Below are 15,528 nucleotides of genomic sequence, written 5' to 3'. Positions count from 1 at the left end.
TAACTATAAAAGATTATAGTAATGGTTTCTAATGTGCTTCCTAATACCATTAATTTCTTTTAGCTTACAATTGTGCATTATTGTGTTTCTTTTTGTATTTGTGTATACAATAGTAATAAAGATATGCAATTTTTTATTTACAAATAAATTTGCCCTAATTATTTTCAATATGAATCAATGGAAGGAAAGAATATTGACATTTTTACAATCATTTAAAATAAAATATTAAACATAGACTAGATTTTTGTTTGAAAAATTAAATTCTATGCAATAATTGGTTAAATTGGTGGAAGAAATAGAATGCAACAAACGCATAAATATTAAACATGACCACCTTTTGGGTTGTTTCTATTGGAAATAAACATAGCAACTTTTATTATTATGGAAACTCTATTGATGTAGTTGAAAAACAAAAACAAAATAAATGCAAAAATGTAGGGGAAATTTGGAAGGAGAAATGTAGAAAAAGAGGGGATAACGGATTTTTCAAGGAGAATCTTAGAAAAAAATAGAATATATAAAAGAATGATATATTTATAACAATAATGTATTTATTTGTAGATTTGCAATATAATAATAAATTCAATAATCATTTGATTTAGATTGTAACTTCATATACACATACTAAGAGATACACATAAAGCTTGAAATTGATGCAACAAACCATACAATTAATGTAAAGTAAATATACAAAACCATGTATGAATGCTTGAATTCATTTAGTTAAGGGGATTGGAATCTTTGAGGCTCACATATTATTTTTGACACATTGGAAGTTGTGTGTGTCCTTGTTTTAAATCTAGGTAGTTTATTGTTTATCATATTTTGATATTGTATGTAAATTTTAAATATAATATATGAATCATTTGATTGGGTAAAAAAATTGAAACACCACTTAGGAATTAGAAACTTGTGTAGGCTAAACTACATTGTGAGTTTTTAACATACATTTTTTTTCATCAAGATTCAACTAAACATTCTTTGTTCTTGTTAATTTGGAATCGTGAAATTTGAAAGACTATATATTATGATTCAACTAAATAGATTAGAAAAATGGACAACATAGAAATTATTAAGAAGACTCGTATAAGATGAAATACACATTATAATTAGAATAAATAGTGTAGACGTATAAAAATGACCACATTCCTAAATGAATATTTTATGTTCATTTCCCTATTTAATTAAATCCAATTTAATTAAATTATCCACATTCTTCTATTTAATTAAGTAAATCACTAAATTAAATTCACTATACTATTTAATGAATAAATCATTTTATTCAATTAAATCCCCCTAGCCACTTTTAATTAAATTCAAATTTAATTAAATAGTTATCTTAAATTGAATAAATCTAATTTATTTAATTTCTCCAAATTGCAACCAAATTGAATGAAAATCATTTAATTCAATTAAATCCTATTATCCCCCCATCCACTTGCAAAATCCCAAACCCCTTCCTAATCCCTTCTAGAATCTTCTAACCAATTCTAATTAACCTAAACCCCCTCTAAACTTTGTCACATCCCTAAGCAAAGGGAGGTCACTTCTCAAATGGCCCAAAGTCTTGGATAACCATTGAAGGTTTTCAACCTTCAACCACCAAAAACCCTAAAGTCTTTGAAAACCATTGAAGGCTTCCAACCTTCAACCACTTAATCCACAAAGTCTCCAATAACCATTAATGGTTATTTCAAACCCTCCCACATGGTTAAAACATTTGTTTTGACTCAACCTCTATCCAACCCAAGGGTCTCATCAGGTCATTAATGCTTTGACCATGATTATCTCTTAATCATTTGCACAAAGGTTTATCCTTGGATTAACTTCTAAATCAGTGGGTAAACCTAACTTAGACTTGACCCTTAGCCTTTAGATAACCATGAGGTCTTCTCAGGCCTTTAATGCCTCCAACCTCTTCTCTCAACCCAATCTGGTGTGGACATTTGTCACTATTTCATTGGTGCCAATTGTGCACATGGATCCCCAACTTTCAAACTTGGCCCTTGATTAAGCCATTCAATCTTGACCATCCATTGCCCTGTTTGTGCTATAAATAGAGCTCTCATTCCTCCATTCTGAACAATCATCTTTCAAATTTGAAGCATCACACTTATGCTCAAATTGTTTCAAGCTTTCATTTTATATATGCTCCTCATTTAGCTTCTTTTAGATCATAAATTAATCATGAACATGCATGCTAGAGTAAGTTATTTATCATTTTAGTTCAATCATAGAGTAAATATAGTATGCTAGGATAATCTTCATACTAACCTCGTCATCTTATCATTTAGTTTGTTGCATTTCAAGCATCTCATCTAGCTTATAACACATCTCATACTAAGATCAGTTAAAAATCTCTCTCGTTCTCATATTTGCCATCCCTAGACCATTTTGTTCAGTAATCTGAGAGCAAAACATTGGTTTGAGGGACATTGTGAGATAGAGAACCATGGGACCCTCCTTGGGAAGCTGAGTAACACCACGTTACTCCATAGCTTGCATCAAGAAGTCCTGTGTGTGTGTGTGGATTGGTATTCTACGTATTTTTCACATTTTAAATTTTATTAATCCATTTTTCCCACATACAAATAGACTAACATATAAATAAAATAATAAATTATGACAAATTTTATCAATATTAATAATTAAAACATGGGGATTGAATACACACTCTTCAAAATACAATTGTTTTTAAATTGTTAAACTCCAAAAGATGTAATTGTATGAAGGATACATTTAAATGAAGATTAACAATCAAGAATAAGGATATGTTTGTTTGAGGCAATTAATTTGATAGTATGAGCTTTGTGAGTAAGATGAGATATAAAGGCACCAAGTCCCCTTGCCTCATTAAATGTGATTACAAAAGTCTTTTTGTCACTTTTCTTCAAAATCGGCCCCCTTTTTACGGATCAAAATACATTGTCATCTTTAAAAAATAATTTATTTATTTATTTTTTTAATAACAATACTTGTATCCATACACAACTTAATGTACATAATTTTATCATCTTGAGACTCATTTCTAGACCTCTTTATTTTCATTTAGATTTTTTTAGCTTAGATCCCAAACATAAGAATTAAAAAATATAAGATATAATCAATTTATATATTAAATATTATAGAAAAATCAAAATAAATTAAATATAAAAATGATTTCATTAAACAATATTATTTACTAAATTGTTTTCTCATGGGTGAAAATGTCACCACTAGTGCACACACACACACACACACACACACACATATACATATACATATGTATATATATATATGTATATATCTACATATGTATGTGTGTGTGTGTGTGTGTGTGTGTGTGTGTGTGTGAAATTGGCTATGAGCAATTAAATAAATATTTTATATTTATTTAATGATTATTCTTTTATTAAACAGTTAATTTGAAAAGATTAATTTATTTAATTCATTAGTCTTATTCTTCTATTAATTAATTTAATTGAAATATTTAATTAATTCATTCATTTATCTTCTTTGCTTCTAAACCAATAATTAAATATCTAATATTTAGTTATCTCCTATCCGCTATCCTATAGTTCCATTATTAAATAATTTCTTAATTATTTTAATCTCCCTTTTTCAACTCACCTCATCTCCACATCATCTTCTTCTTTGCCAACTCATCAATCATGTGGCTAAATTAATATTTTTAATATTAATATGCATCATTATCTTCAACTTCCAAATCATTCTTCAAATAATGTATATGTATACGTACACACATTTCTCAACTTCCCTATATTCTCTCCAACCTTCCTACATCTTTGGAGGGAGTTGAGTCCACTTGATCTCTTATCCCTAAATCTTCTCCAACTATCCTATATTCTCTCAAGTCTTCTCCTCAGTCAATGTGAGCCTTTTGACACTTGGCTTCTCCTTCCACCTTTTCCTCCATCCTGTAGGTGTAGGAGGAACATCTTCCACCTTTATCTCTCACATCTCAACCTCTTGCTCATAGCCATCCAAATTGCAAGATTTAATCAGGACCATTGATCTCTCTGCCACCTAAGCTTATGCACTCAAAAATCTATAAATAGAGGTCTCCTAAGCCATTTTTGAAACTAATAGCTAATCTTATAGTCAATTAGGATTCTTAATCTTTGCATCCATGAGTTTATTTGTTTAAGCATTTTTAGATTTTTTGAGCAATTTAGCATAAATCATTATCATAAAATAGCTTTTGCATATCATATTATCTATCAGTCCATTCCACAGTTGCCATTTTGGAAGCTACCAGTGCTTGTCTGAGAGCAAAATCATCTGCAACCAAGAACAATGGGGTTAGGACACAATGAGACATAAATCATGAAGGTATAATCTTTTATTTACTTTTATTTCATGTTGTTTCATTGGTTGAAGCTTGAGTTATATTTGCATGATGGACTAACAAGTTTGTAGGTAATTTCTTTGAGGTGAAACTTAAGTTGATACATTTTTTGGCGCCCACCGTGGGGCTCAGGCCTCACACATCTTTTTTTTCTAATATCCTGTCTAATTCTCGCTAAAGTAGAATGAATTAATGCTTTTGTAAACATGTTTCACACCTGTGTGAAATAAGGTAGCGCTTTTACATTCTAGGTTAGCGCTTTTGACACTCATGTTAGTGCTTTTGTTCAATAGGTTAGCATTTTTGTTCAATAGGTTAGCGCTTTCATTGCTTAGGTTAGTGCTTTTGTTAGAGAAATCATGCATTCATTACGTAGTTTAGGGCTTTCATTGCACAGGTTAATGTTTTTATTCTGCAAGTTAGCGCTTTTGTTTCACAGGATAGCGCTTGTGTTGTTTTAGTGTTTTCACACCTTCTGTTTGCAAAATTTGAAATTTTATAATATGTCAGCTAACAGATTTTTGCAGGTTCGACCGTCCAAGAGCAATATTTTGCAAACTACTAACTTGTGTGCATGCAGGTTTCATTTTGAGCAACTTTTTATGCATTTTCTCACTTAGTTTAACTAGGAGTCTTTTGTGAAGTAAAACATCATATATCTTTCACCTAGTTTAACTAAGGGGTTAATGAACAACATGCAACTTGCATCGTGTGTTTTCAATAAGGTAGTAGCACATACGTAATCTAAAGGGTAAAAGAACCATTGTCTACCATGCTTGTTTAAAAGTAGTAGGTGAGTATGCTCTCACCCTAATATGGTGATCCGAAAGCTAGACCTACTTTTATTTTATGTTTTACCTTTAGAGGGCTTGCCTTCCCAAGCTGCCTTGAGGGGTCCAGTGAGAGGGGAACGACCCAAGTTGAAATGGGCTAATATCGAGTCCTTCCTATCAACTCTAAATAAATCATGTCTATGACAAAAGTCATGGACAACATGTGCTGATTAGTTCATACCGACACTATGTTTCCCCATAAACCCTATGGAGCACAACCTCTATAGGCTGGGAATCTTTTGTATTTACAGAGTGTAAAGTGTCGCATGTATGGCCACATGACCAGAAGCCCTTACTAAAAACCATCTTGTATAGTTTCCAAAATCCTTCTAATTGTTGGTGCAGGAGGTCGGACCTCTGAAGCGGCTCACACACATGCGGTTCTTAGTAGAGATATGCAATTTGTCATGGGGAGTTTTCATGGAAACTGGTGCTTGACTGCCCCAGAGAAGTGAGTGTTGAGGGTGGAGCCAGTGGGGTCAAGCACCTAGATATCCTCTTTGAATAATGTAGCCTCGGGGGAAACCACATGTCAGATTCAACAATTATTGTCTCAGCCTGCCATAGGACTTGTACTTGCTTGTGCAATTTGATTTTCCAAACATTATGTCTTTTTTGTTTGCAAAATGTTCTCAAAATGGTCAAAAACTTGAAAAATCATCATCCCGAAATGAGTAAAAAATCCAACAACTTGCTGGAAAATTGAGAAATTCATTCAACACAGTGAAAATTACACTTTTACAACACAGAAACAATGCTTTTGTTCAACAGTACAACACTTTTGAACCCTAGGATCATGCATTTGCTTAACAAGACAACGCTTTTGCAACTCAAACAACACATTTACATCCTAGGTTCATGCTTTTGCAACACAGTACAAAGCTTTTATTCAACAGAATAGTGCATTTGTTGCGCATGACATCGATTTTGTTCAACGGGTTAGCGCATTTTTTTTTCCTGCAACTGCAACAGTGAGAATTTCCACATATCAGACTAAAATTTCAACATCAGTTTCAGATACCCTTTTTCGAGGAGTTTCGTCTTCAACTGTCACAGATCTTCAAACTAGTCAAACAATCGGGTTATCAATCAAATAGGCTATTTCCAAAGGTTTTTATAAGTATAAACATCCAACAAGTTATTGATTCAACCATCTCAAGTGCAAAATCAACATCACTATCAGTTTCTTATCAGGATACATCAAATCCTTTATCATGAAACTTGATCATATCAACCTTTGTTCATTATCTTGGATATATATCGTTCCTATTTGGACCTAGGTTTTATCGAAATCAAGATTACACTCACATTGGAATCAAACAACTTGTAAATCATTAGATGCATAGATGACTTTTAGATATCGCCTCAAGAAAAGAAAACCAAGTTGGAAAGTTATCTTAAAGAAGAGGAAATTCTTATACATCAATCGAAATTTTTTATTGAAACATAGAATATTCCTACACCATTTTTTCGTAACTATTTACGTGGTTACGGAACAGAGTTTGACGAGAAAAATTTACAAGCACATGCTTTTCAACAACAAGACACCTTATCACAATGCACTAATAGGGATGGTAAAATCAACTTAGCTTATCTTCCTAAACCAGTGAACACCTATTGAGTTGCATTTAGAAAATCAAAACTTTGGAAGTTTTCAAGTCAATCACATGCTAGTTTGGACTAGATCTCAACACGAGAAGTTGAGAAGACAAAAACAAATGGAAGATGACGATTCAATATTTCAAGCATTTGGGTACACAGATGTTGATGAAGAAGCGGTCAATAACACCATTAGAGGCCTTGAACAAGATTCTAGATTTGACAAACTAATGGAAAAATAAAAGAAAAATTACATTCTAATGTTGGAAAATTCAGGAGCTAAATTGCCACAAGATTTTAACATGGAAAGTTTGAAACAAGATGCGGGAACAAGTCATAATAAAAAAACTGATGATCCCAATGATGATGATGTAAATCGAGTAAATCATGAGGAAACAAGAGGCGATAGAACAAGAAAAGACCATGATGATGCAAGGAACCAAGATGAAACAAGAAGAGAGAGAAGTGATAGAAGAACTTATGAGGATGCAAGAAGAATCCGGGTTGATAATCCTTTATTAACTCTCACTCAACAAATGCAAACTTTGCAACAACAAATACAGGATATGCAGAATGGAATAAGTTCCAAGAAATAATCATTGGAGGATATCTGTCCATATCCTTTTGACAAGAATTTAAACATGATACGATTCCCACAAAATTGTGAATCCCTAAATATGATAAATATGATGGAAAATCTGATCCTCAAGATCACATTAGAAAATTCTGCACCATAAGTATGGAGTTTGCACACAACGAAACTTACCTAATGTGTCTATTTCCTAAAAGCTTAAGTGGACAATCAATGGAATGGCTCTCAAGATTACCATATGGGATTAAATCTTTTGAAGAACTTGTGAACAAATTTATCTCACAATACTCCTACAACATAAGAAATGAGATAACAATGCAATACCTATTTAATAAAAAAAAAGGAATGGTGAACCTTTCATGGTCTTTTTACAACGATGGAGATGACTGTTTAATAGATATCCAAGAGATGTACCAGATCAAGAGAAAATAGACATATTCATTGACAACCTTACCAGTGAAATGAGTTATCGTCTCAAATTGCAATGTCATCCTACTTTTGCTAAAATGATTGAGAATGGTCTAAAGATAGAGGATGCAATGGTAAATAAAGGAGAGTTAAAATTCTACAACAGTTCCTACAACAACAATCACAACAATGGTAACAATAACAACGACAAACCTAAATTTTGGTCAAAGAATAGAAACGTTACCAATGGAGGAAATGATGATAACAATGCTACCAAACAACAACCAATCTTTAACTTATCAAGTCAAGTGCCAAACAACAACAATCAAGAGAACAATAAACCCAAGTCTTTCTTCTCCAATCCCCGCAAGAAATTCACAAACATTGGGGAACCATTGGAATCATCTTTGAAGAATCTTCTTGTGAATAAATTGATTACATTACCAGAAGCAAGAAATTATGAGCCTAAAGTCAAACTGAATTGGTGGAATGACAATCATTTTTGCAACTATCATCGAAACAAAGGACACCAAACCAATGATTGTCAGAGATTGAATCACCTTATTCAAGACTTAATTGATAATGGAACTATCATAGTGGATGGTCATAAAACAAATGAATCACATCTAGCATTCAAAACTCCACTCCCAAATTATGAAAAAGGTGAACAATCCAAATCAGAGGATGACAAGGGCAAATCCAAGGTAAACTATATTTACACATATGATGATGTGGTAAATGTCATCATTGTCAAAGACAAAACACCTTCAAAACCGATCAACATCATTACTAGAAGAAAAGAAAAGGTTACATTTTTGGGTATAACAAATGAATCAACATCCACTTCACGACAATACAACTTAGTGGAACAATTACAAAAGATACCTACCCAAATATCAATTTTGGAGCTCCTACAAGTTTCACCTATGCATAAGGAAATATTGGAGAGAGCTCTAGTAGAAACAACGGTCTCAAAAAGACCTGGACGTGGATCAATTCCAAAACATGGTGGGGTACCTCATAACCCCTCATTTCTTATCCTTTTCTAAAAATGACGACGCATCCTTACAACACCCTCATAATGCTCCCCTACATATTGAAGTCACCATTCATACAACCTGTGTCAAACACATACTCATAGATGGTGGAGCTGGCTTGAACATTTGTGCATAAGTTTAATAAAGGCTTTGAGATATTCAGAGAATGCAGTGGATCCAAAGAAGAAAAAAACTATCGAGGCCTATGATGAGGAAGAGTGTTCTTCTAAAAGGACTATGGTGTTGCCAATGAAAATAGGGCCAATAGAAAAATATACATTGTGCCAGGTTTTGGATTTGAATCTATCTTATAACATTCTCTTGGAAGACCATGGATTCATGACATGCAAGAAGTTCCTTATACATACCATCAGTGTGTTAAGTTTCCTCATAATGAACAAGAAATCATTATAGCAGCAGACTCCAGCCAATATTGCAATAATCTAAAACCAACACAAGATACAAGAGTTCCACATAATAGAGAAGCAATTTATCCCACCAAGGAAACTCAAGCAATTTTATGGCAGAATTTTGAGAAAAAGCTCAAATTGAATGATGAAGGAATGGGAAAGTACAAGATACCACTTTCACCTAAGTCCTATGGAAAACCTACAAATGCTCAACCACAAATCCAACAAAAATCAGTCCAAATGTTTGATGGAGCATTTGTTAGAGTTGGAACACTTTTAGAGGAAACTGAAGATAAGGACATTCTTAGTTGGCTGTACAAAGATGAAAATGAAACTATAGCAACAACTGCAGAAGTTAGTATTCCCATAGAGCAATATGGCAATCGTTACAAAATTATGTAAAAGATGGGATATGAAGGAAAAGGACCACTTGGCAAGCTTCAGGAAGGTATTTCAGAACCCATTTATCCTCACACACAATTTAAGGAAGATAAATTAGGACTTGGATATTCTAGATCAAAACAAAAGCAACAAAATTATCAACACCCAAAGTGGAGAAAGAAAACAATCCCTAAAGAAGAACCATGTTAAGAAAGGCTACATCAAGCAGCATAAACAATAGCCAACAAACATAAATAAGAAGAACATGGGAGGCAACAAGAAGAGATTTCCATTAAAAGAGAAGAATAATCTTGCAAACAAGTCAAAGGAATACAAGTAAGCACAAAACCTAATCAAGATATTCCGTGAAAGAACAAATGGCAAAAATCAGAGAACTATTTTCACCATATAACATTCCTGCCAGATATGGTGGTGTGATTCTAGACAACGATTAAGAAACAAATTCAAATGAATATGAATGGGGTCCAGATCCATTATCCAATGTATCAAGTGAAGAAAATGATGAGGAACAAACTGCTGGTACAAGTGAAGACACACTTTTCACAAAACAAAGAATAGAGCTGGAAGGAAGGCAAGAAGAAATCAGGATTCAGAGAAAAGAGGTATATGTAAGACAAGAAAGAAAGGAGAATGAGAAGGATCAAGCAGTGACAACACAAGAAACACATACAATCACTCATCAATTATCAGAAGATCAACAAAATATTAGGACTATATCAAACATTGAACAAGAGATACCAAGGTATGGAAGAACTAATAGAAAGTCAAGCAGGAATGACTATTAGTCCAAAAGGATCTAAGTTCGAGAGAAGGCAGAAGATAGTAAAGAAATCCTCTACGCCATGTGCATAAGTATGTCAACTTCAAGCCACAAATGAATCTGATGAAATTGACCCAGAGGGAGCTTGTAGTACCAAAGATGTATGTGTTGATATAATTCATTCGTTTGAGGGACAAACATCAGATGATGAGTCACTTGAGAGCAAATCGCAAAATAACCATCTTGACTTTGTTAGAGATAATTGGAGAGAACTTGGGAGAGATTATCCTCAAGAGAGTTCTATCTATGACATTACCTAATCTACACCAAGATATGACTATTACGTCCTGAAACTTGAAATAACCAACGACGATGATGACTATAACCTACCACTACTTCATCCAAAACTGATTGATTGGGATAACTTAGAAAATCCTGAATTGGATGTCTTTTTCAATGATCATGACTTAGTCGTATATCTTAATGCCATCGAACCAATCACACCTAAGATATCTTCCATTGCTGAATCAAGAAACACTTCTTGAAGTCAGGAGTGTGCCAAACTATCCAGTCACAAAATTGAAATAAAACAAGGAAAAAGACCTAGTGTTGAAAACCATTTGATGGCAACACAAGATCAATCAAGAGGAAAAATAAAGGACGTATTTGATGGTGAAAACCTCCTTAAGGTGCCGAAAGATGGAAATTTTGACACCCTCCCTGCTTTATTTTCAGGAGAGATCTGCTATATTAATAGAGCCAATAGAAGAAATAAACATTGGCACACCAAAGGATCTGAAGGTCCTTCATCCTGTTGCATCATTATCAGATGAAGAAAAGAAAGACTACATAGAATTCTTCAAACAAAGGCATATAAATTTTGCTTGGTCCTATGCAAACATGCCAAGACTTGATCCAGATCTTATCATGAACCATCTCAATGTAGATCCAAAAGTGAAACCAATTAAGCAAAAGCTAAGGAAGATGCATCCACATATCGCTCTCCTTGTCAAAATAGAGCTAAAGAAACTATTAGATGTGGGTTTCATAAGACTTGTCGCTTATCTAGAATGGGTCTCAAGCATTGTACTAGTGTCCAAGCTGGATAAAAGCATTAAAGCATGCACAAACTTCATGGATTTGAACAAAGCATGCACCAAAGATGATTTCCCACTGCCCAACATTGATATAATTGTAGACTTATTAGCAGGCCATGAGATGTTTTCCTTAATGGATGGATTATTGGGGTACAATCAAATAAAAATCACCCCTGAAGATCAGGAAAAGACAACATTCACTTGTGCATGGGGTACCTACTGCTGGAATATCATGCGAATTGGGATTAAAAATGTAGGAGCAACTTATCAAAGAGCTATGACAACAATTTTACATGACATGATGTATACATTTATGGAAGACTATGTCGATGAAATACTTGTAAAATCTCATACAAGGAAAGAACACTTGAATATCTTGGGCAAGATGTTTGATAGGCTTGAACAATATAAGTTAAGATTAAACCCAAAGAAATGTGCATTCGGAGTTACCTTTGAAATACTTTTTGGGTACATTATATCAGCTCGTGGAATCGAAGTAGACCCTAAAAAAATTAAAGCTATCATGGAGATGGAGTCACTTGAGAATATAAGTCAATTGCATTCTCTACAAGGGAGATTGCAATCAATTAGAAGATTCATTTCTCAACTAGCAAATAGATGTCATCCTTTCACTCACCTATTACATAAGAATGTTCCATTCAAATGGGATCATAAATGTGAGGAAGCTTTCATGCAAATCAAGGAATATTCGGCGAATCCTCCAGTATTGGTATCACCAATCAAAGGGAAACCCTTGTTTCTTTACATCTCAACAACAAATGTATCACTAGGAGATCTCTTAGCACATCATGTTGAAGAAGGAAAATAAAGATTAGTATATTACATCAGTAGAACACTTGTAGGCTATGAATTAAACTATACATCAGTTGAGAAGACATGCCTAGCAGTTGTATTTGCAACTCAGAAATTGCAACACTATATGCTGATTCATTCAGTAAAATTGATAGAAAAAATAGATCCATTGAAGTATTTGTTAAGAAAACCGACATTGACAGGTAGATTGGCCAAATGGGTCATGATACTAAGTGAGTTTGACATAGAATATGTTGATTGGAAAGCTATCAAAGGACAAATAATTGCTTATCAATTGGCTGAAGTACCACTGAAAGATGACACACCATTGCACATTGAATTTCTTGATGCAGACAATCTGACAGTTAGCACAATTTTTTGGGAATTATACATTGATGGCTCCTATACACATGGATCAAGTGCAGGAATCTTGTTCATAACACTTCAAGGTCACACAATTCCAAAATCATATAGATTGCGATTCCCATGTACAAAAAAAAAACACTGCAGAGTATGAGGCATTGGATATTGGGATCAAAATGGTCATTGAATGGAACATCAAGGAACTACATGTTTATAGAGATTCATAGCTCATAATCAACCAAATAAATAATGATTATCAAACCAAGGATGACAAGATGATGCCCTATAAACAATTGGTTGAAGATTTTAAAGAACACTTTGAAGAAATATCATTCACTTAGATCCTAAGAAATGAGATCAAAGCGACAGATGCAATGGCTACAATAACATCTCTTTTGCAAAACCAAGAGACTCAACATCGTTATGAATTCTTGGTGGAAGATATCTTGCATCCTACTATTGAATCCCAAAATACCCACATGATTTTCCATATATCTAGAACCGATCAGTCCTTGTATAGCCAAACTTATCGATATCTAAAGGAGAATATCCTTCCCTCTGACCTATCCAGCAATCAGAAAACAAATTTTATCCGTCAGTCATCTCGCTATACTATCATTGTTGATACCTTATATAGACGAGGTCTAGATAACACTCTACTGAGATGTCTCGAACAAGAGGAATTTGAGAAAGATCTCAATGAAGTCCATTCAAGGTTTTTGTGCCACGCACTCAAGTGGTTTAATGCTGGCTAAAAAAAATTATTCGATTGGGTTACTATTGGCCTACAATGGAGAGAGATTCATTTACATATTGCCAAAAAATGCAAACAATGTCAAATCCATGGGAACCTCATCCACGCACCATCACAAGAACTACATCCTATGGTAAGATCATGGCCATTCTCCCAATGACATCTTGATCTAGTGGGTAAGATAAATCCTTCATCTCCTAATGGACATAAGTTCATTTTGACTGCTACTAAGTATTTCACTAAATGGATTGAAGCAGTGCCTTTGACAAAGGTGACAAAAAAGGAAATATCACCATTTATCTTGAACTACATAATCTGTCGCTATGGAGTCCCTATGACCATCATTACTGATAATGGGAGGCCATTTAAGAATCAAGATGTGAAGGAACTATGTGAGCGATTCCATATCCAACATAGGTTTTCTACACCATATTACCCATAGGGAAATGGTCAAGCTGAGGCACCAAATAAAATAATCTTAAAGATCCTAAAGAAGACATTCAATGAAGCTAGTAAAGATTGGCATATTCAGCTAAATCCTGCTCTATGGGCATACTGAAACAATACTCACACACCAACAAGGGCAACTCCATATTGTCTAGTCTATGGATCAGAAGCTATATTACTAGTAGAAGTAGAGATACCTTATCTACGAGTATCCTTGAAAGGTCTTATCCCAGAGGAAGAACAACGAGTCTCTAGGCTTCAAGAACTTGAGCTGATTCAGGAATGTTGCCAAAATGCTTCAGATCATTTAAAAGCATACCAACAGAGGATGGCGAGAAGTTACAACCATAAAGTTAAGCCACACATTTTTTCAGATTGGAGATCTAGTCCTAAGAGAAAATCCACGTGATCAACAAGATTGAGAAAAGAAAGGTAAATTTGAGCCAAACTGGTTGGGTCCCTTTGTCATGGTAGAAGCATATGGTTCAGGAGCATACAGATTATCTACACCATAAGGTGATTTGTTCGATGAGCCTATCAATACTATGCATTTGAAGAAATTCTATGCTTAAAAGTATTAGCAGAAAATACCAAAAAATAGTGAAAAAACAGAAAAAGCCTAAAGATCAGAAAAGCAGTAAAAATCCCTAAAAAAGTATAAAGAGAAAAATAAAAAAAGCAGTGTAAAACAACGAAAATAGTTAAAAAAATCAAATATGAAAAAAATGCAATAAATTTAGATGGTGAAAACCTAGTAAACGGGCGCTATCTGAAAGTGGGTTCCTCCATCTATGAGATTGCTTTCCTCATTTATCCATCCTAGCCCATCTATCCATCCTATTGTGTCCATCTATTCTCGCATATTCTTTTCATCTATTGCATCCATTGCTTTGAACCATCAACAGGAAATATGCAACTTATCAACAATTATCAATCTTTGACATACTTAGCATAGTCACTGTCTTGGATTTTATTAGAATCAATCATATCTGCATTCACATCCCACCATGGTTTGGATGATCCATCATAAATTTTGTTTCCGTTGGGGGCAAAATCCTAAAACCTTTTGCTAAGGGCATCCTTAAAAGCTTCAAAAATTCCAAAAACATTCAAAAATTTGGAAAAACCAAAAACACCTAGGGTTTTGAGATAGACGACAAACAACAAGGCAATGAAGATCAAGACATTTGTAACAACTAAATCGTAAAACTCAGAATATAAAGATTCAACTAGCAAGTAATGAAGGAATTGTTGGTATTTTGGTATGGTTTTGTCATTGATGTCAACACCTACTAAACTCTTATCAACTCTGGCACTTTGGAGAATCAACAACATTCATTGGCAAGCAAGTGACTCATGCACAGTCACCGGTATCAGGTACACCGGCAAGATATAATGATCACCGGCACTTGGAATGATATGGAAAACACCTAGTTATGTCGAAGACATCATTTGGACATCTTGTCCTGGAGTTTTGTTCATTGTTATATTCATAGTTGCATATTTGTTGTTACCGGCAAATAGGTCTAGAGTTACACCGGTAGGTTTATCTTTTCCAGATCAGCATGGCATGCTATGGAGATGATTAATTATTGTTGTAAATGCATTAAGCTGACATGTTCAATCGGTTATTGCATCGGATATTATATTGTTTGTAAAATATTT

This window comes from Cryptomeria japonica, chromosome 4 (genome assembly GCF_030272615.1).
Source record: "Cryptomeria japonica chromosome 4, Sugi_1.0, whole genome shotgun sequence".
NCBI classification, from domain to species: Eukaryota; Viridiplantae; Streptophyta; class Pinopsida; order Cupressales; family Cupressaceae; genus Cryptomeria; species Cryptomeria japonica.
The sequence above is the reverse complement of the archived record's forward strand: the minus strand, read 5'-3'. Positions refer to the sequence as shown.